The 22,875-nt window shown below is 37.0% G+C and overlaps 1 pseudogene; it reads left to right on the forward strand.

The window, feature by feature from the left end:
• The first annotated feature begins 540 nt into the window (after positions 1–540).
• The window catches only part of LOC105550604, a 59,208-nt pseudogene continuing 36,873 nt past the window's right edge, over positions 541–22,875 (forward strand).

A 22,875-nucleotide genomic window follows, 5' to 3' on the forward strand; every position in this document is an offset into this window, starting at 1 on the left:
AAGAGTAATATTTTTAAGTTTTATTGCTGGTTTGGGGAAAAAGGGATTCTAGTTTCTATGACATGCCTTGAGGAAAAGGGATTCTAGTTTCCATGGATAACCTTAGCAGAGAATGGGACCGAGACAGGAGGGCTGGAGAAGGTCAGAGAAATATTTTTCTTCTGAGGCTGCTGCTGAGGGCTTCTTTTTGGGATATTGTGTTCTTCGACCCAATATATGCCCCATATATAATAATTTCTCACATATACTGAGAAAGTGAGTTCTAAGCACTTACTTTGTTCTAAGCACTTTATATGTAATAATTTATTTAATTCTTAGCGCAACCTTACAAGATACATACTATTGTTGTGTTCATTTTTCATATAAAGAAACTGAGGCATGAAATTCTTGGTTAGCTTGCCAAAGGTCACACAACTAATGAATGGCAGAGTTATATCCATATTTAAATCCAGGCAGCACAATTCCACAGCCTACACTTATGATGTTAGACTCTCTTTCTTACAGTAAACAAGTATCTTCCCAAAGTATGTAGATATTGCGATGACTGATCAAAAAACAAATTCAAGAGACACAGATACTAATTATCAGAAGCCAATGAATGTCAGCAGTATGACAGCTTTCATGTTGCAGTTTCTTGAAATTATCTTGGTATCCAAAATGAAGTTTAAATCTCAAATGTCTGGAAAATGTGGACCTAGCACAATTCATCCAACTTGGTGAGCCTCTTCTTCATCTCTCAAGAACAATCAGAGGCTGACTTTTCCAAGAATAACAAGGGGGCTCTGGTTATTTCTGGAGAGCAAAGATCACCTGGGCTGGGTGCAGGACGGAGACTATGAAAGCATGATCTCCTGGAAGTATGGGCAACTCGAGAGGCACACCTGACCTGACCATAAAGAGAGAAGCACAATCGGGATAGATGCATCACCAGGGCAGGGATCCACGGGTAACTAAACCAATGCCTGCACACCATGGATCAACACTGAGATGAGAATAGTGTGTCAGCATTCTAAGGCATCTAGCCATCAGATGTAGACTTAAGGCCTTTTGGCCACAGCTGCCTGCAAAGGGTTGGATCTTTGGATCCTCAGGAGACGGATGTCCTAGTAGAACTGTGAAAGTCACAGTCTGTGTACATGGCTGATAAGGCAGTGATGACAACCAGTCCTCCATTATAACTATGTGACTATAATGCATTACTATTACCTTCAAAATCCCTGACAATCTTGGTAGACAAACATTTTCTGGGGCAAATAATCGCTAGGATAATGTTCTTACTCCTTTAAGTTTGTTTTAATGACTGTTTGTACATCTCTTTCCTATTTCCCAGAAATGTGGTAAAGATTTTGAGTATAATTAATAGAAAAATAATTATGTATGTGAAAACAAGAGTGAAGATTCTCATACAACACATGAAAAAGTATGATGGGTTTGAATTTTGATAGAGTGTTCACGACATGATTTTAATCACACCCCCGGCTTATAGACTCCAGCATATATGGCCAAAATGTATGTTTAACAGAGTAGGAAGAAGCATTTGCTACTAAACCAGCTATAAGAGTATCCTAAACAAATGGCCGGGCGCGGTGGCTCAAACCTGTAATCCCAGCACTCTGGAAGGCCGAGGCAGGCAGATCACGAGGTCAGGAGATTGAGACCATCCTGGCTAACATGGGGAAACACCGTCTCTACTAAAAATACAAAAAAATTAACCGTGCATGGTGGCGGGCGCCTGTAGTCCCAGCTACTCGGGAGGCTGAGGCAGGAGAATGATGTGAACCCGGGAGGCGGAGCTTGCAGTGAGCCCAGCTCGCACCACTGCAGTCCAGTCTGGGGACACGGCAAGACTCCAAAAAAAGTCCAGAGCAAGTCTCAAAAAAAAAAAAAAAAAAAGTATCCTAAACAAATAACGTCCACCATGACTAGCACTGCTCACATTCCATTTGCATTTTCTAAAGTAGGCAAGGGTAATGAAATTGATGCACATGTTCTTTTTGCTTGCATCATTTTTTTTCACTTAGCCCAAAACTTATCATTAAGGTCCCTTATCATTTAGTCCAATCTTTGCCTGCTAACTAGTCTATGAACTGAAAATGATATGAATAACTAATCAGCCTAAAACGATCTCTGTAAGCCCATTTGTTCCATGCCTCTTTGGCTTTCTTCTGGCTGAGCTTTTGTGACCTCGTGAAAAATGGCTGTTTTATCTGAAAATGTGTTTTATTTCTAGGTAATGGAGTATGTCAACTTCCATTTCTTATGGAATTCACAGACAACAGTCCAGCATAACAAGACATCTCTTACATTCTTATGTGCTTACTCTTCCCCACTATATACTTAAAATACAACAGACATCCCAATCTTTACTTACAGCTCTTGACTTCAATACTTGGGCTTTCAATTTCTATAGGTTTTCTTTTATATAGCACAGATATTTAGCTATAGAATAGTCCATTTAGTCTTCCACTCATGTAGCTATGAAGAAAGCACACCTATTTCTTGAGGCATTCTCAGTTAAATGAATTTGGCTCTATCTTCCCAGCTCTTAGTTCTTTCATTAGTGTTAGAGAAAACTTCAGTGAAATTTACTTGTATTCCCTGTAATGGAGCCACCTTTACTCTCATTTTATTGCTGAGAGTTTTAAAATTGGGTTTTCAGGGTTGTAATTATGAGTTTTTTCAGAAAATTCAGATTCAAGCTCTTATGGTTATTGTTAGATTGATTTAGTTGTATATAAGTCTGAAAGAGTTATCACCAATTAATCTGGCATAAACTGTGATATTTATATTACTGATAGAGTCATTTGGTTAGAATTATCCCCACTGAAGTGGCTTGAAATGATTGATACATGATATGTCAAGATTCTTAGTGGTTGTTTGTTTTGTTTTGGTTTTTGTTGTTGATTTTTTTCGAGATGGAGTCTCGCTTTGTTGCCAGACTGGAGTGCAGTGGCATGATCTCGGCTCACTGCAACCTCCGTCTCCCTGGTTCAAGCGATTCTCCTGCCTCAGCCTCCTGAGTAGCTGGGACTACAGGCACACGCCACCACGCCCAGCTAATTTTTGTATTTTTAGTAGAGACGGGTCTGTCTCTTATACACATCTAGATGTGTATAAGAGACAGATGCATATACTTTGGTTTTTGTTGTTGATTTTTTTGGCACAGTTTTTCCCTGTTTGATTCCTTTTTTTTTTTGAGACGGAGTCTCACTCTGTCACCCAGGCTGGAGTGCAGTGGCACGATCTCAGCTCACTGCAACCTCTGCCTCCCTGGTTCAAGCGATTCTCCTGTCTCAGTCTCCCAAGTTGCTGGGACTACAGGCAGCTGACACCACGCCTGGCTAATTTTTTGTATTTTTAGTAGAGACGGGGTTTCACCATGTTAGCCAGGATGGTCTCGATCTCCTGACCTCGTGATCCACCTGCCTCGGCCTCCCAAAGTGCTGGGATTACAGGCATGAGCCACCACACCTGTCCCAAACTTTTCTTTTTTCAGTGTCTGAAAAAATGTGTATTTTTTGGAGCCCATGGGGCTACAACAACATGAAGACAGGAATCTAGATCATTAGGAGATACAATAAAATTATTTTTTCACTGTCACTCACTTTGTAAAAATAATTGAATTTTTAAATTTCAATCTATCAGTCTCTCTGTATGAGAGATGTTCTGTCTATTAACTAGTCCCCATACTGCTTTCTTTTAAAAGTAAATATTTGCTCAGCTAGATGATATTTAAATTAAAATAAAATGTTTAAAATGTTTGTTTCCTTTATGTATTTCTGGTCATGGAATCTCAAAGATGAAATAATTTTTAAAACTTATTTTTAAATGAGGGAAACAGCCCCCAGTAAGTAGCCTTTATCTGTACATGTTAGTGACAGCACTAGACCAGATACTGAGCTCCTGATTCCTGAACCCCGGTTCTTTGATACGTCACTTTGCTTCTGAAATCTCCAAGGGAGCGGGCATATGTAAATTCCGACATTTACTTTAAATGACAATTTGAGTGTATAAAACATGGGCATTTCATCTGTGAGCAAAGAGTCACAGCTAACTTCTAAGTCGAAACTTCTATCATGGGATTATAGCAGAAAAAAGACTGTTTGTACAGAAACAGAGTCGAGGCATAAAGAAAACAAACTATCTATCTTCCCCAAACTCATATACTAGCAAATATCTAATGCCAAAATACATATGGTTTTTATGTTAATTACAATTTAATGTTCACAGCAAGTCTTTTCCAGTTTCTTAGTGTGTGGCCTGCTCCACGCACTACAAAATCCACCATTTCCTGCTTTCTTATTTTGTGAACGATGTGTATCCACTTATCTGTAGCAAGGCATCTATGGCCTACGGATTTGTCTCAAAAGATAAAGGAAACTAACACTTTGTTTAAGTCAAAGATGTTTCAGGTAGTATATTACACATTTAATACAGATTATTTTATTTGTTCCTCACTGTAATCTGTGACATAGGTATCATTCCCTTTTAAAGACAAGCAAAATGAAACCCAAGGTTATATGGACGACATAATATACAATAGTATAATTCAGAAAATATTTTAAAGTTTAATAAACCAGTCAACTGTGGTAAGCTTTTAGTGCAGTCACTAAAATGATGACGATAAAAAATAGAGTGACAAGAAAAACAATGTATGAGCATATTATGTTAAGAAGAATATATGGAGGGAGAGGAGCAAGACGGTGGAATAGAAGAAGGCTGCACCAATTGTCCTCCCACCAATACGAACACTGAATTCAACAACTATCTACACATAAGACAGCACCTTCATAAGAACCAAAAATTAAGTGAGCACTCATAACAGCTGGTTTTAACTTACTAAAAGAGGCACTGAAAATGGAAAAACAGTCTTGAATTGCTGAGGCCACCCATTCCCCATCTCCCAGCAGTGGCTGCATGGTACAGAGAATCTGTGCAATTGGGGAGGGAGAACACGGTGATTATGAGACTTTGCATTGAACTCAGTTCTGCCTTGTCACAGTGTAAAGCAGAACCAAGCTGTATGTAGTTGATGCTTGCCCATGGAGGGAGCATTTGGAACAGCCCCAGCTGGAGGGGAATCACCAATCCCAGCAGTCAGAACTTGAGTTTTAGCAAGCCTTGCCACCACTGGTTGGAGTGCTCTGAGGCCCTAAATAAACATGAAGGGCAGTCTAGGACACAAGAACTGCAACTTTTTGGTGAGTTCTGGTGCTGAGCTGGGATCAGAACCAGTGAACTTGGAAGGCACATGGCCTACTGAGACACCAGCTGGGGCAGCTAAGGGAGAAGGGAGTGCTCGCACCACCCCTCCCCCAACCCCAGACTGTACAGTTCATGACTCCAAAAGAGACCCCTTCTGACCCCTTGAGGAGAGAAGAGGAAGAGTAAAAGGGACTTTTGTCTTGCGTTTTGGATACCAGCTCAGCCAACAGAAAGCTAGGGCACTGGACAAATTAATGAGGCCCCCATTCCAGACCTTAGCTCCTGGACAACATTTCTAGACACACAGTGAGCAAAAAGGGAACCTGCTACCTTGAAGGGAAGGACCTAGTTCTGGCAGGATCTATCACCTGCTAACTAAAGAGACCCTGGACCCTGAATAACCAGCAGCAATACCCAGATAGTAGGCTGGGGGCCTTGGGTGAGACTCTACCATGTGCTGGTTTCAGTTAAGACTCAGTACATTCTCAGTTCTGATGGCTATTACAAGAGATTCCATCTGCTTGAGAAAAGCAGAGAAAAAAGTAAAGGAACTTTGTCTTGTACCTTAATTAGCAGGTTGACCACAGAGAAGTAGAGAACCAGGTGGACTCTTGGGGTCCCTGATTCCAGTCTTGCTTCTGGGATGGCATTTCTGGACCTGCACTGGGCCAGAAGGGAGCCCATCACCCTAAAGGGTGAGTCCCAGGCCTGGCAACATTAACCACAAGCTGACTGAAGAGCCCATGGGCCTTAAGTGAACATTGGTGGAAGCCTGGCAATACTCCCCATGCAACTGTGGTAGTAATGGCGAAGGCATGAGGTTCCCCTGCCTATGAAAAGGGGAGGGAAGAGTGGGAAGGACTGGATCTCATGGTTTGAGAGCAAGCTCATCGACAGTAAAATAGAATACCAGGTAGATTTCTAATGTTTTTGACTCCATTCCCTAGCTCCTGGACAGCATCTCTGGATCCAGCTGGGATCTGGGAGAACTTACTGCCCTGAACAGAAGGACATGAGCCTATCTGCCTTTGTCACTGGCTAATTGTACAGCCTTAGGGTCTTGAGCAAACATAGGCAGTAGCAAGGTTATGATTACTGTAGGCCTTGGGGAAGACCCAGTGCTGTAACGGCTTCAGGACTGACCCAGTGTTATCTCAGTAGTGGTGGTCCAGGTGGCTCAGCATAGAGAGCAAGACTCCATTTTTTTGGGAGAAAATAAGGGAAGAGACCAAAAATCTCTGCCTGGCAATGCAGAGAATTTTGGTGTCTTATACAAAACTACCAAGGAAGTACCTCTATGAGTCAGCAAGAACCACAGTGTTAATGGAGTTGGAGTGTCCCCTAATGCAGATATGACTTAGATCACAACACCCAAGTCCTTTTAAATACCTGGAAAGCCTTCCCAAGAAGGACGGTTACAAATAAGCCCAGATTGTGAAGACTACAGTAAATGCTTAACTCTTCAATGCCCAGAAACCAGTGAATACCTTTAAGTGTCAACACCATCCAAGTAAACATGACCTTACTAAATGAACTAAATAAGGCACCATGGACCAATCATGGATAAACAGACATATGTGACCTTTCCGATAGACAATTCAAAATAGCCGTTTTGGGGAAATGCAAGATAATTCAAGATAACAGAGAAGGAATTCAGAATTCTAGCAAATAAATTTAATAGACTAAAATAATTAAAAAGAATTTAACTGAAATTCTGGAGTTAAAAAATGCAACTGACATAATGAAAAACACATCAGTCTTTTAATAGCAGAATTGATCAAGCAGAATAAATAACCAGTGAGCTTGAAAACAGGCTATGAGAAAATACACAGTCAGAGGAAACAAAAAAATAAAGTACACCTACAAGGCCTGGAAAATAGCCTCAAAAGGGCAAATCTAAGAGTTATTGGTCTTAAAGATGAGGCAGAGAAAAAGATAGGGTAGAAAGTTTTTTCAAAGGGATAATAACAGAGAACTTCCCAAATCTAGAGAAAGATATCAATATCTGAGTATGAGAAGGTTACAGAGCACCAAGCAGATTTAACCCAAGAAAGACTACATAAAGGCATTTAATAATCAAACTCCCAAAGGTCAAGGACAAAGAAAGGATCCTAAAAGCAGCAAGAGAAAAGAAACAAATAACAAAAAATGGAGCTCCAATATGTCTGGCAGCAGACTTTTCAGTGGAAACCTTACAGATCAGGAGAAAGTGGCACGATATATTTAAACTGCTGAAGGAAAAAAAAAACTTTTACCCTGGAATGGTATATTCAGTGAGAATTTCCTTCAAACATTAAGGAGAAATAAAAACTTCCCTAGACAAAAAAAAGCCAAAGGACTTCATCAACACCAGACCCATCCTACAAAAAGTGCTAAAGGGAGTACTTCAATCAGAAAGAAAAGGATAATTAATGAGCAATAAGAAATCATCTGAAGGTAGAAAACTCATTGGTCATAGTAAGGACACAGAAAAACCACAGAATATTATGACACTCTAACTGTGGCATGTAAACCACTCTTATCTGAAGTAGAATGACTAAACAATAAACTAATTAAAACTAATAACTACAATAACTTTTCAAGACATAGTGCAATAAGATATAAAAAGAAACAACAAAAGGTTAAAAATCAGGGGAATGAACTCAAAGTATACTTTTTTATTGGTTTTATTTTTTGTTTGTTTATGCAAAGTGTTAAATTATGATCTGCTAAAAAGAATGGTTTATAAGATAGTGTTTTAAGCCACATGGAAACCTCAAAACCATATAAAACAAGAAAACGGCAGGAGTAAGTCCTTATCAATAAATAACATTCACTGTAAATGGACGAAACTCTCCAATCAAAATACATGGAGTGGCTGATGGACTACAAAAAAAAACAAGATGCAGTGACTTGTTGCCTACAAGAAACTCACTTCATATATAAAGACACACATCGAGTGAAAATAAAGGGATGGAAAAAAGATATTCCATGCCAACAGAAACCAAAAAAGAGCAAGAGTCACTACATTTACATCAGACAAAATATATTTCAATATAATAACCATAAGAAGATACAAAGAAAGTTACTATGTAATGATAAAGGGATCAATTCAGCAAGAGTATATGACAATTGTAAATACATATATACATCCAAGACTGAAGCACCCAAATATATAAAGTAAATATTATTAGAGCTAATGAGAGAGATAAATTCCAACACATAATAACTAGAGACCACACACTTCAACACCACACATTCAGGATTGGACAGATCCTCCAGACAGAAAATCCACAAAGAAATATGAGACTTACTCTTCACTATAGAACAAATGGACATAATAGATACTTACAGAATATTTCATTCAATGACCATGGAATACACAGTCTTCTCCTAAGCACATGGATTATTCTCTAGTACAAACCATATGTTAGGTCACAAAACAAGTCAAAAAAATTCAAAAATTTGAAATAATATCAAGCATCTTCTCTGACCACAATGGGATAAAACTATAAATCTACAACAAGAGGAATTTTGGAAAGTATGCAAACACATGGAAATTAAACAATATGCTCCTGGATGACCAGTGAGTCAATGGAAAAATTAAGAAGGAAATTTAAAAATGTCTTCAAACAAATGATAAAAGAAACATAGCATAACAAAACTTATGGTGTACATTTCTGTTATTTATGTTCCCATACTAAGAGCAAAGCTTAGAGCTAAAACTGCCTACATCAAAAGAGAAGAAAAATTTCAAATAAACAACCTAATGATACATCATAAAGAACTAGAAAAGCAAAAGAAACTAAAACCAAAATTAGTAGAAGAAAAAAGTACTCATGATCACAGCAGAAATGAATAAAAATGAAATGAAAAAAAAATACAAAAGATCAATAAAACTAAAACTTTGTTTCTTGAAAAGATAAACAAAATTGACAAACCTTTAGAAAGACTAAGAAGAGACAGAAGACTCAAATAAATATATTTAGCGATGACAAAGGAGACATCATGACTGATACTGCAGAAATTTAGAGGATCATTAGAGACTACTATAAACAACTTTATGCCAATAAGTTGAAAAACCTTGAATAAGTAGATAAATTCCTAGATACATATAATCTACCAATGTTGAACCATGAAATAGAAAACCTGAACAGACCATAAACAAGTAACAGGATCAAAGCTGTAATAAGAAATTTCCCAGCAAAGAAAAGTCTGGGACCTGATGGCTTTACTGCTGAATTCTATCAAACATTTAAAGAACAACTAATATCAATCCTATTCAAACTATTCAAAAAATAGAAGAGTAGGAAATACTTTCAAACTCATTCTGTGAGGCCAGTATTACCCTGAAATCAAAACTAGACAAATATATATATATATATATATATATAAAAGAAAAGTACAAGGCAATATCCCTGATGAATATGGATACAAAAATTCTCAATAAAACACTAGCAAACAAAATTCAACAAACACATTAAAAAGATCCTTTATCATGATGAATTAGGATTTATCCCAGGAATACAAGGATGGTTTAACCTATGCAAATCAATCAATGTGATACATCGCATCATTAGAATAAATGAAAAAAAATCATATGATCATTTCAGTTGATGCTGAAAAAGCTTTTATAAAATCCAGCATGTCTTCATGATAAAAATCCTCAAAAACTGGGTACAGAACTGGGTACAGAAGGAACATTCCCCAACACAATAAAAGCCATATACAACAGACCCACAGCTAGTATGATACTGAAGGGGGAAAATCCGAAAGCCTTTCCTCTAAGATCTGGAACTTGACAACAACGATACCCATTGTCACCAGTTATTCAGCATAATACTGGAAGTCCTAGCTAGAACAATCATATGAGAGAAGAAAAAAGGGCATCCAAATTAAAAAGGAAGAAGTCAAATTACCCTTGCTCACAGATGATGTGATCTTATATTTGAGAAAACCAAAAGACTCCACAAAAAACTATTAGAACTGATAAACAAATTTTGTAAAGTTGCAGGATATAAACTCAACATACAAAAATCTGTAGCATTTTTAATATGTCAACAGTGAACAATCTAAGGAAGAAATAAACAAGGTAATCTCATTTACAATAGCTACAAATAAAATAAAATACTTTGGAATTAACTCAACCAAAGAAATGAGAATTGAAACAAATTGAAGATGACACCTGCCAAAACAGAAGATATTCCATGTTTATGGATTGGAAAAATCAAAGTTCTTAAAATGTCTATACTACCAAAAGCAATCTACAGATTTAATGCAAGCCCTATTAAAATACCAATGATGTTCTTCACAGAAATGTAGAAAAATAATCCTAAAATTTATATGGAACAACAAAAGACCTAGAATAGCCAATGCTATTGCAAGCAAAAACAACAAAATTAAGGAGTCAGATTACCTGACTTCAAACTATATTACAGAGCTATAGTAATCAAAATGGCATGATACTGGCATAAAAACAGACACATAGACCAATGAAACAGAATAGAGAATTGAGAAATAAATTCTTTCATCCACAGTGAACTAATTTTCAACAAAGGTGCTAGGAATATACTTTGGAGAAAGGACAGTCACTTCAACAAATGATGCTGGAAAAAACTGTATCTTCATATGCAGAAGAATGAAACGAGACCCCTATCTCTAGCCATATATAAAATTCAAATCAAAATGGATCAAAGGCTTAAATTTAAGACCTCAAACTATAATACTACTAAAAGAAAATATTGAGGAAACTCTCCAGGACATTGAGTGGGCAAATAATTATTGAGTAATACCCCATAGACATGGGCAACCAAAGCAAAAATGGACGAATGGGATGACATAAAGTTAAAAAACTTCTTGCACAGCAAAGAAAGGAATCAACAATGTGAAGAGACAACCTACAGAATGAGAGAAAATATTTGCAAAATGCCCATCTGAAATGGGATCAATAACTAGAATATATAAGGGGCTCAAACAAATATATAAGAAAAAAATCTGATAATCTGATTTAAAAATGGCCAAAAGATCTGAATAGATCTTTCTCCAAAGAAGACACACAAATAGAAAACAGTTGTTTGAAAATATGCTCAATGTCATTGATCATCAGAAGAATGCAAATAAAAACTACATGAGGTATCATCTTTCCACAGTTAAAATGGCTCTTATCTAAATGACAGTCAATAATAAATGCTGACCAGGATGTGCAGTAAAGGGACCCCTTTAAATTGTTGGTGGGAATGTAAATTAGTACACCCACTATGAAGTGAAATGTATAAGATCCTTAAAAATTAAAATCCAGCAATCCCACTCCTAAGTGTGTACTCAAAGGAAAGGAAATTGGTATTTCAAAGAGATATCTGCACTGCCATGTTTACTGCAGCACTATTCACTATAGCTAAGATTTGGAAGCAACCTCAGGGTCCATCATCAGATGAATGGATAAAGAAAATGTGGTACATATACACAATGGAGTACTATTCAACCGTAAAAGAGAATGAGATTCTGTTATTTGCAAGATAGGTGGAACTGGAGGTCACTATGTTATATGAAATAAGTCAGGCACAGAAAGACAAACATTACATATTCTCACTTATGTTTGGGAGCTTAAAATTAAAACAATTGAACTCATGAAGATAGAGAGTAGAAGGATAGTTACCAGAGTCTGGGAAGTGTAGTGGGGAGTGAAAGTGGGAGGGAAGTGGGGATGGTTAATGGGAACAAATAAAACCCAGAAAGAATAAATAAGACCCAGTATTTGCTGGCACAAAACCACAGTGAGATACCATCTCACGCCAGTTAGAATGGCGGTCATTAAAAAGTCAGAAAACAACAGATGCTGGTAAGGATGTGGAGAAATAGGAATGTTTTTACATTGTTGGTGGGAGTGTAAATTAGTTCAACCATTGTGGAAGACAGTGTGGTGATTCCTCAGGGATCTAGAACTAGAAATACCATTTGACCCAGCAATCCCGTTACTGGGTATATACCCAAAGGATTATAAATCATTCTACTATAAAGACACATGCACACATTTATTTATTGTGGCACAGTTCACAATCGCAAAGACTTGGAACCAACCCAAATGCCCATCAATGATAGACTGGATAAAGAATATGTGGCACATATACACCATGGCATACTATGCAGCCATAAAAAAGGATGAGTTCATGTCCTTTGCAGGGACATGGATGAAACTGGAAACCATCATTCTCAGCAAACTAACACAAGAACAGAAAAATCAAACACCGCTTGTTCTCATTCATAAGTAGGAGTTGAACAATGGGAACACATGGACACAGGGAGGGGAACATCACACACTGGGACCTGTCAGGGGGTGGGGGCTAGGAGAAGGATAGCATTAGGAGAAATACCTAATGTAGATGTCAGGTTGATGGGTGTAGCAAACCATCATGGCACGTGTATACCTATGTAACAAAATTGCACGTTATGAACATGTACCCCAGAACATAAAGTACATACAAAAAAAGTAAATAATTCAATAGAATTATGACAAATAAATTCAACAGGAGATGTATGAGATTGAGAAATGGGGAATTTTTTCCTTTAATATATCTTCTGATTGATTTTTGTAATGTAGACATATATTCAATAGATATAATTTCTGTTATGTAAAAACTAAAATGCATTAAATGTAGGATAATACTAAAGATAAAACTAAACATAAATTTTATGGATTTTAAGTGTACTTATAATAATAAGACTAGACAAAATGACTTTTCCTATGTAAAATATTGGACTAGAACCAAGGTCAAACTTGCCATCTGAATGTTTTTTATGTGTTTAGATTAGCTCGCTTACTTTCTATTTTGTTAAAGGTAAAAAAAAAAAGTCTTTTTTCTTTTTTTTTGTGCTTTTACGTGAAGCTTCATGTTAAATGAAGTTTGAAAACCCAAACCAACATTCTCTGGAATGATTAGGATAGAAAAATAGAAATATTGAAAGATTTTGTCTGCTTTTTTCTATTGGAGCAAAAATATTTTAACTACGTATCATACAAATCATGACTTTTATACACTACCCATAAATATTTTGTCCATTACCCATTCAGCTGAAAAAAATAATGTTTAAAGACAGAAACAGAAAGGTAACTCTGATTCTTAGATGGACAGTTTCCTTTTTGGTGCCTGGACTTGCAATCACTGTAGTACCAACACTGTGCTAACCAAAACAGCATGGTGCTGGTACAAAAAACAGACACATAGACCAAAGAAACAGAATAAAGAACTCAGAAATAAGGCTGCATACCAACAGAGTAAACAGACAGCCTACACAATGGGAGAAGATATTCACAAAGTATGCATCCAACAAAGGACCAATATCCAAAATCTAAATTAAAATTCTAGAATAAAAAATTACACTATATCAAAATTTTCTGTGATGGGAATAAAAGCAGATTGGAGAAGAAGAAGAACTGATCAAAGAATGTTTAATAGAAATAATTTGTTTTGAAGAACTGATAAATAAAGGATTGAATAATAAAGATTAGATTCTCAGTGACCTGTGGAGTAATATCCAGTCTAAAATACATAAAGTCCTAAAAGAAATGGTAGGAAAAAAGGGGTTAAAACATATTCAAAGAAAAGCCCAAAAATGTCCCACATTTTGTGACAATGTCAACTTGCAAATTCATAAACTAAGCAGGATTAATATAAAAAAATCCACACCTAAGCATATTATTGTCACACTGCTGAAAACCAAAGCTAAAGACAAAATCTTGAAAATGACCAGACATAAAAAAATAAATTACACACAGAATAAAGATATGAATGGGATCTGGCTTCTTACCAGAAACAATGAAGGCCAGAAGATGAGATAACATCTTTTAAGTTCTATAAAGTATGTCAACCCAGTATTACTTTTCCATCAAAAATACAGTTCAAAAATTAGGGGAAAATGAAGTCATTTTCAGGTAAGTGTAACTTGAGAGAATTTGTCACCCTCAGATCTGTATTATAAAAAAGAAATATAATAGCTAAAGATAAATATATGAGATGAAATATGAGTCTACAGAAACAGCACTGATAATGCTGAGTATGTAGGTAAATATAAAAATGAAAATTCTCTTAATTCATTTAAAAGATATCACTGTTTAAAGAAAAAAAAGTGGTCAGATGCGGTGGCTCACGCCTGTAATCCCAGCACTTCAGGAGGCCGAGGTGGGTGGATCACAAGGTCAATTGGTTGAGACCATCCTGGCCAACATGGCAAAACCCCATCTCTACTAAAATTAGAAAGGAAATGTAGTATAATAAGTCTATTCCTACTATACTAGTTTAGCATTTAGTTAATGACACTATAAAAAAAAGATGATTTATTCTTCATTTATTTATATTTTCAAGGCCAATAAAGCACAGAATTTTTTACTTTGGGAAAATAAAGATCAGAAATAAAATAGTAAAACACATATTGCAGAATATATTTGATAAAATTGTTTCCTAAAACCCTTGAAATTTTCAGATTTTGCTAATTCAAAATCAGAAATTAGTAATCTTTTGCGAAATCCAACTATGTTTGTGAATGAATGAGGTGTGCATATCAGTATGTGAAATATTTATCACTGGAAGAGATTTTACCTCTAGAGGAGCCAACATATTCCTTTTATGGATATTTCAGAAAATTAAGTCAGTTATCAGCTTAATATAAACCCCTTAATAGATCATAACATCATTCACATCTATTAAAACATTCAGTTGTTGATCCATGCATCCATTCAATAGGTATTTACGTAGTGACTTTTCATTGGCAGACAGTGTTGTGAGAGTACAGCAATGGCAAAATCTCCACTCCCACAGAGCTTTTCTTTCAATGAGAAGGGGAAAAGAAGAGAAATAAATAATATGGAGAAAACACAAATGCAAAGGATATACAAGTGCCACGCAGTGGAGAATGGAATTTGTTGAATTCATCAGGAAAGGACTTAATGAAAAGATAACAACTGAGCAAAATTCTAAAATTGTGGAAGCAAAATATCATATGCAGAATACTAGGCAGAGATTTGCTGCAGAGGAATTTAAAAAAAAAAAAAAACACCACACCACCAACAAAACAACATTTACCCTGAGGAAGGAACACTGAGCATATCTGGAATGTTTAGGAACAGCAAAGAAGTAAGTATGGTTGAAATCTGCCAAGAAGGAGAGCAGTAGTGACACATTGTATGAGTTATTGTACGGACTCTAAATGGAATGGAAAACCATCTCATGTAACGTATGATGGTAACGGTTTAATTCCAAGATTGCCAGACATTTAAACAAACATAATGCCCATTTACTGCACTTAAGTTTGGTAGTTATAACATATCACCTGGCAGTATAACATTTGCAAATTATTAAATATCATTGTGTGTTCAGTTGCTGTAGCTGAGATCTAAGTATCAGTAGTTAAAACAAATAAATGTTCATTTTTTCTCTTGCATAAAAGTATAGACAGAAGCAAACTAGGGTTGCAAGACAGTACCATAGTATCAGGGATACAAGTCCCTTCTGACTTCTTCTCTACCTTCTCCAGCGTATTGCCCTTGTCAACATGGTCCAGAATGAAGTATGACCAAATCACTACTCTAGTGAGTGGAAAAGATAAAAGGGAAATGAAGGGTTATGCCTTTCCTATAAGAGTGCAGCCGGGCAGTTGTACACCTCATTTTTCCCATTCCCACTGAAGATTACTTCAGCTAATGCTACTGAAAGCGACGCAGGAACATGTACTTTCTATTCTGGTTGGCCACATGCCAAGTTAAAATTAGGGGTTATATTACTAGGCTGGTGCAAAAGGAACTGGGGTTTTTTCCATTAAAAGTAATTAATGCCATTAAAAGTAATGGTAAAAACAGCAATTCTTTTTCCACCAATCTATTTCTAGAGAAGAAACGGGTGATGGATATTTGACAATTAGTATTGTCTAGTTTAAGCAGATTCAAATAACTATTTTATTTTAAAATGTATTAAACATCTTTAAAAACAGTGTGAAATCAAAGAAAGAATATCTGACAAAGGGCCAAGGGATACTGGTCCTCTCCCAGATCTACCAAGAACTAGCTGTGCAACCTTGAAGCAGTCACTCGACTCCTCTTAAATTTGGTATGCCATCTGTAGCATTGAACTAAAAATACTCAGCTGCACCTAAGCAAAAGATTCTCCCTAAAACTTTAGACAAGTCATTTTTATCAAATGTATACTAATTCTAAAATACTGAGGCCTATACAATGTTATAAAAACTCAACAGCAGAAATATCTGGCTTCCAGCCCAAGGCATACCAGATGTGTCTCTTAAAAGCCAAAAGCAATTGTCTTTATCTTTGAAAATTAAGAGAAAAAACAATCCAAAACTCAAAGTGAATGTAATTTTTTCTACCTCTGTCCAGATGGAACTTTGCAATTGCCTCACTGACGGGGCACAATGACCCGGCTGAATGCACCATAGGATAACTGGCTGACATTCCTGACATCACGGCTGATAGGCCAGCCAGATAATCTTCCAGCATGAATATAAGAAATGAGCAGTTTGTATTTGTACAGTTAATGTGGTTGCCACAGTATTTATTCATGGAAAGCTATTAGTTGCGAATGTGCCAGATAACTCTAAGAAGTGCTTTACTTGGGTTCACAAATCACAGAAGATGCTGAGATGTGGTCCTATGTTGGATCTTGTCAGAGATTTTGTCTTCTTCATTGAACACATTTCCTCATAGCCCATTTGTGGTTCTGCTCTCTTTGCTATCTACTTTCCAATGCCAGAAGAACATTCATTCACAGGGCCAAAGCCAGTCATGGCAAAAACCAGGTCCTTTGCTCCTCTTTTCATGAATGTTATGACGTCTCCCTCCATAAACAGAGAAAGGAAATTTGTTAGTCTTCATCTTGTGGCCAGAGTCAGAGTTCCCCGCAAAACCATTTAGTCTGAAGAAAATAGTATCCAGCCATAAAACAAAAAGAAATATTCTAGTGTCCACTAACATTGTAATCTAATACATATTTAAGAGAAAATAATAAAGAAGGGTCTCAAACAAAAAAAAAACAAAAATATAGAATAACGTCTCTTCATTTAGGTACTAACACTGTAATCTATCAGAAACAATGATAGTGATTTAATGCTACACTTTTTATTTTGATAACTTTTAACTTGAGTGAGAAACATGATTAAAATAAATGATTAAACATACGCTGCTTTACATAAATCAAATGTTCTGTGGAAATCAGTGATTTTCTTTAATGGGTTAATTTGGTGTTCTGTTTAGAAAGCAAAAACCAGATGTGATGACAGAGCACAAAAAGATAGATGTTCATACCTGCAATAGCAACAACAACCTCCACAGTTAATTTGACAGAATGAATTTCTGTGGATGCATTTAATAATTGAGGTGCTGAGTAAGTTCAATTTATTCATTCTGGTCTACTTCACACAGTGGGGGTTGAGTCACTGGAATAAAATTCTCGTGCTTTCAGTCTCAATCTGTCTTTTGTTTACATTTTCTTTTTCTTAAGTCAGGCATTTGGTAATATGGGCTGAAAAAACAGAAGACAAAGTATCAGTGCACAGCAAAATCTTTCAGGGTCTACAATTACTCATCCTCTCTATAGCTAATTTTGTTATGAATACTTTTGTAAAGTGGAGAATAGTTACCCTGATGTTAAAAATAAATCTTCAAAAACTAATTTTGGCATCTGAACTACAAAAATAGTTGTGTTTAGTAAAAAGATCATTTACTTGAGTCATAAAATTAGGACTTGTACCATGACTCCACCATCATTCAGTGATTCAATGAATATATACATATATATCATACAAACTAACTGTTATGCTGTGGGCAGTAAACAAATATTAGTTTATATTCTAACTTAAGCATGAGATTTAACATAAAAGTCTTTACAGTACACTGGGTTAAGAGCATTAACTCTGGTGCCAGACTGCTTGGGTTTTAATCCTGGCACTTCTGACTTTGTGTCTTCTGTGCCTCACTTTCCTCACCTGTAAAACTGGGATAGAGTATTAGTCCATTCTCAAACTACTATGCAGAAATGCTCAAAACTGGGTAATTTATAAAGAAAAGCAGGTTTAATGGACTTACAGTTCCACATGGCTGGGGAGGTCTCACAATCATGGCAGAAGATGAAGGAGGAGAAAAAGGCATATCCGACATGGCAGCAGGCAAGAGAGCATGTGCAGGAGAACTGCCCTTTATAAAGCCATTAGATCTCATGAGACTCACTCACTATCTCGAGAACAGCATGGAAAAATCCCACCCCCATGATTCAATTCCCTCCCATCCGGTCCCTCCAACAACAATATGTGGGGGTTACGGGAGCTACAATTCAAGATGAGACTTGGGTAGGGACACACCCAAACCAAATCAGATAGCAATAGTATATATTATGAGAGTAAACGGAATGTATTTATTTGTACTGGGGAGAGAGGGCCAAGGATATAAGCTAAGAAGGAAGCTACATGGAGTACCAGCCTTCATCCCACACATTTGGGTCATGCAGAGTAGATGACACTTGAACCTCCTGGCTGGTCATGGACCAATGCAATACAAAGCAGAGCTTAGCCCCAGAGGAAAGAGCCTGAGGATGAGACCACCAGCAGGGGTCAGAGAGAAGATGTGGCAGAATCTCTCAAGGGCTAACCATACCTGAGGGACCAGCTTGGGTCTCAGTGCCCGAGTCGTGGGGCCTGTTGAGGTCACCAGCCACACACCCTGTGTCCTTAGGCAACAGTTTATGCCTGTGGTAATGACAAATAGGAAAAGCGATGCGATAGCAGGCAGTCATATGAGTAGACAGATGTCTTTTTCCTCTTCCTCTTTCCACGCCGATACAATAAGCAAAAGTGCTGGGAAGGAACTTGGTGAATAAGTTTATATCGTACCCTGGCGGAGCTCACTAGTTGATAAGGCAAACATGCAAACAAAGAAATACTGAACAACTAGCTTAAGGACTTTATAAAGGTATTGTTTGTGTTGGGTCCTAAAGGATGAGTATGAATTCTCCAAGCAGGCAAGGGAGAGAAAAAAAAAATCTAAGTAAAATCTGATGCAGATATCAAGAGGAAATTCTCTGAGGCATAAAAGTGCATGACATGTTCCCAAAAGAAGTACTCAATTAGAATTATGGGCACCAGGAGACAGGGGGATGAGAAAGAAGTTATAGAGGAGGCAAGAAAGAGGTGCTCCAGGATGGAAGGTGGAAAGAGTTTCATACCAAGTATTGAAGGGCATTCCCTTTATATCCAGACAAAGGTTAGAAATTTATTCTGTAGGAAATTAGGAACCATTGAACAGCAACAACAACAAAAAATGGAGACTTTTGAGTCTCATGTGTCATAAATTATCTTTCTGACTTTTTAAAACAAAATAAACAAACCGGTGGGGAATGATTTCAAGAAGAATATTTGATATAAGAAATTTTAGGAAAAGAAATAAACACCATTACAGGGTTGCAAGGGAATTTATATAGATGCATTTTACTAGACCAGAAATCTCCTCAGGCACTAGAAAACCATCACAAACCATTAATTTCATGGTTGCCTGCTCTGTTAAACCCTATGATTTATTTGCTCCATACATACACACGTACTTACATACATACAGATGTACCTACATACATACCTAAATGGACTGGCCACAGAAATACCCCCAAACTATGTGATGCTGATAAATACATAGTAGCATTTGCTAGAGATTCAACTCTATATTGACCCCACTTTAGCTCTCTATTTGACCCTTTCTTTTTTTCCAATTGGGAGAAGAGGAAAATAAGGCAAATGAGCCACAATTTTTGGCAAAGCAGATTTAAAATAAGGTCTGCCAAGTTCAAAATTGAAAATGCAGCAGCTGTTTGCACAACACATGGGCCAACAAATTCCTGCATGACTGACAATATGCCTTTGCTTCCGGCCTCACAATCCTTGACCAGGGTATTCGTTTCAGCAGCTGTCAGCTAAATCTAGAAGGAAGAAGGTTTCTTCTTACTATAGGGAGAGGAGCCCCAAAAGGAAAGAATTAAGGTTGCATACTCTGTAATGGGAGTGCTTCTAAGGAGAAAATCTGTGCTTCCAATGAGGGGGGAATGTGCATGGGAATAGAAAAGTAACATTTCTCACAATGTGGGTAGATTCAACACAATGCGTGTCCCAAACATTTGGAGAAGTGTCTTACTTCTGCTGCAGAGGAGAGCACCGGGGCCCAGACATGGTGCATGGGACTAGAAGATACTAACTGCTTTTTGAGTAGGCACCTATGTCTGCCACGGCAACAGTGGAAGTGGCAGGAACAAACACTGAGAAAGTGTCTAAGGCAGTACCATCTCTCACATCAGCCCAGCAGCTGTGATGGGAGCAGGCCAAAGGCATTTGTGGAATCAGTTCAACAGGGGCAATGGCCACAGGCTGCCAAATGCACAGCCAGCAGATGGAGAAAACTGTCTAAGGCTCAAAATGTAAAGGAATTCCATGATGATAATTGCAGTTAAGAGCACCCAAGGACACAGCAATGATTTAGAGAACAAAAACTTGGGGGAACTGGAAGGCAAATAAATAGCCCTTTTTACCTTCCTCATTCAACTGTAAAACAAATAGGAAGAAAGGAAAGTTGGACATATGGATATAAAATTATCACACTAGTGATAAAGCTTATTGCAGAATGTAGCTCAAGATCTGTAGTTAAAGTGGCTTGTTTAGGTTTCATCATAAACCAGACATTGGCATATCTGGATAACCACAAGCCTTGTCTATTGAGGCAGGCTTGGTGAAAGGAATACCTGAATTGTATGTGCTGGGGACAAATTATATCTGGGAAGTGATAAGGAGCTGAAATTGACACATTCGGACTTCCATGTTCCAGATAACATTATTCACTCTCCCACCCATGGGTAGGATAGAGGTTCTCTCCCTAACGCACAGTAATATTTTCTAGAGAGTGAAGTAGTAATTCTCTTCCCTTCATGGAAATATGAGGGGCATAAAGGGGGAATACTATTACATTAACTATAATAATAGCAACTATTATTTATGAAATGTTTGTTATTTTCCAGCATTGTGCTTTGTGTGCATTATCTTAAAACTCACTACAACCCTATGGGTAGGTACTATTTTTAAACCTCACTTTAACAGATGAGCAGATGGAATCTGGGGATTAGGTATCTTGACCACGATTATAGTTATTAAGAGACAAAGTGTGGATTCTATGCTTCAAACACCTGGATACTTCTGTCTCCTACAAGTGAGAATTGTGAGTTCCTTAGTGTTCTACCAGGAAGACAGAGACTGGTAAGGATAGAAGTGAGTTTGAGTTCTATATATTGGAGGAGGTGAGGGCAGAAGAACTGACAAATAATTCATGGGTTAGTTATAAGCTACTCCCTTCAGATGCTGAGTTCCCTGTTAGATAAATTCTTCAAAGTAAAAATATGTTGTTTCACAGAAGCTTAGGGTTACTTAATTATATCACATACATAGAAAACATAGTCCCATATTCTAAGCATATACAGAGAAAAAGCTTATAGATATGAATGTGGGTGATGGTCAACTTACCTAAGCCTTGAGTCACCATCTTTTTACCTGTATCTATATCTTTCAAATATTGCTGATGAGAGACCATAGTCCGTTTCTATAATAAAATAGTATTCTTTTGCAAGTATAGAGCAAGATTATGCCAAATGGAAGTACTTACAGTCCAAGACACTTACATTGTCATCAACCTATGAAAAGCAACCCAAACTCTACAGACAGTTGGGTGATTTATAGTATAGCTTTTTTAATTCCTACCATTTGGTGGTAAAAAGAGCAAATAGGATAAAACAGCTATCTTCATATGTGATTTGAATAGTTCAATGAGAAACAGAAAACATTGGGATATTTTTATCTCTGTAAATTTGTTACTAAGTGGCCTTCATATGCTTTTTGAAGCCCTAATCTTTTCCCCATCTGGATCATAATATAATATATATAATATTCCACTAAATAAATACAAAGATGTTTATAGTACTATTTGCATAACCTCTTTTGGTAGATTAGGACAATATTATATAAAAATACCATCTCAAGGGAAGATTAAGTTTTGACAGAGGTGTCAATAACTCACATTTGGTCTTTGGTGTCCCTAATTACCATCCTTGCTTTCTCCAGGTATACAGAGCTCCTGCCTCTCCAGACTTCTCCTACGATGAAGATAAATGATCTGGTTAATAAATTAATGCAAGTCTCTACAGATTTCTGCTTTAAGATTAGTCTATAGCATGACTGCAGAGCGAAAACAAGGCAATAGATATATGGAATCCCAAACACAAATAAAGGAAATTTAGAGGAAGGAAAATCTTACTGGTTTCCTTAAAATTACACCACCACCACCTACATGACACCATTTGTCCCACCTCTGAATGTTAAGGCTAATTCATAGAATTATCAGCTATAAAAAGAGATTTAAAGTTTGTAAGTTCAGGGATAAGCAGAATAACAGAGTCCAGTGGTTCTGGGAAGGCCTCTCTGCTACCCCAATAGCTTTTATACACAGAGGATTGCTAACTAAAATCCCAAAATTAGAAAGTGTCATTTTGTTGTCATCTTTTGAAAGTGTACATATTCCCAAGCTAGACAACATTCTCAGCTTAATAATGCATCCAGCCAATATTTTCTGAGATACTTCTATGTGCCTGGCTGTGTGCTAGGTACTAAGGATGC

Source organism: Mandrillus leucophaeus, unplaced genomic scaffold (assembly GCF_000951045.1).
Source record: "Mandrillus leucophaeus isolate KB7577 unplaced genomic scaffold, Mleu.le_1.0 Scaffold113, whole genome shotgun sequence".
Taxonomy (NCBI): domain Eukaryota; kingdom Metazoa; phylum Chordata; class Mammalia; order Primates; family Cercopithecidae; genus Mandrillus; species Mandrillus leucophaeus.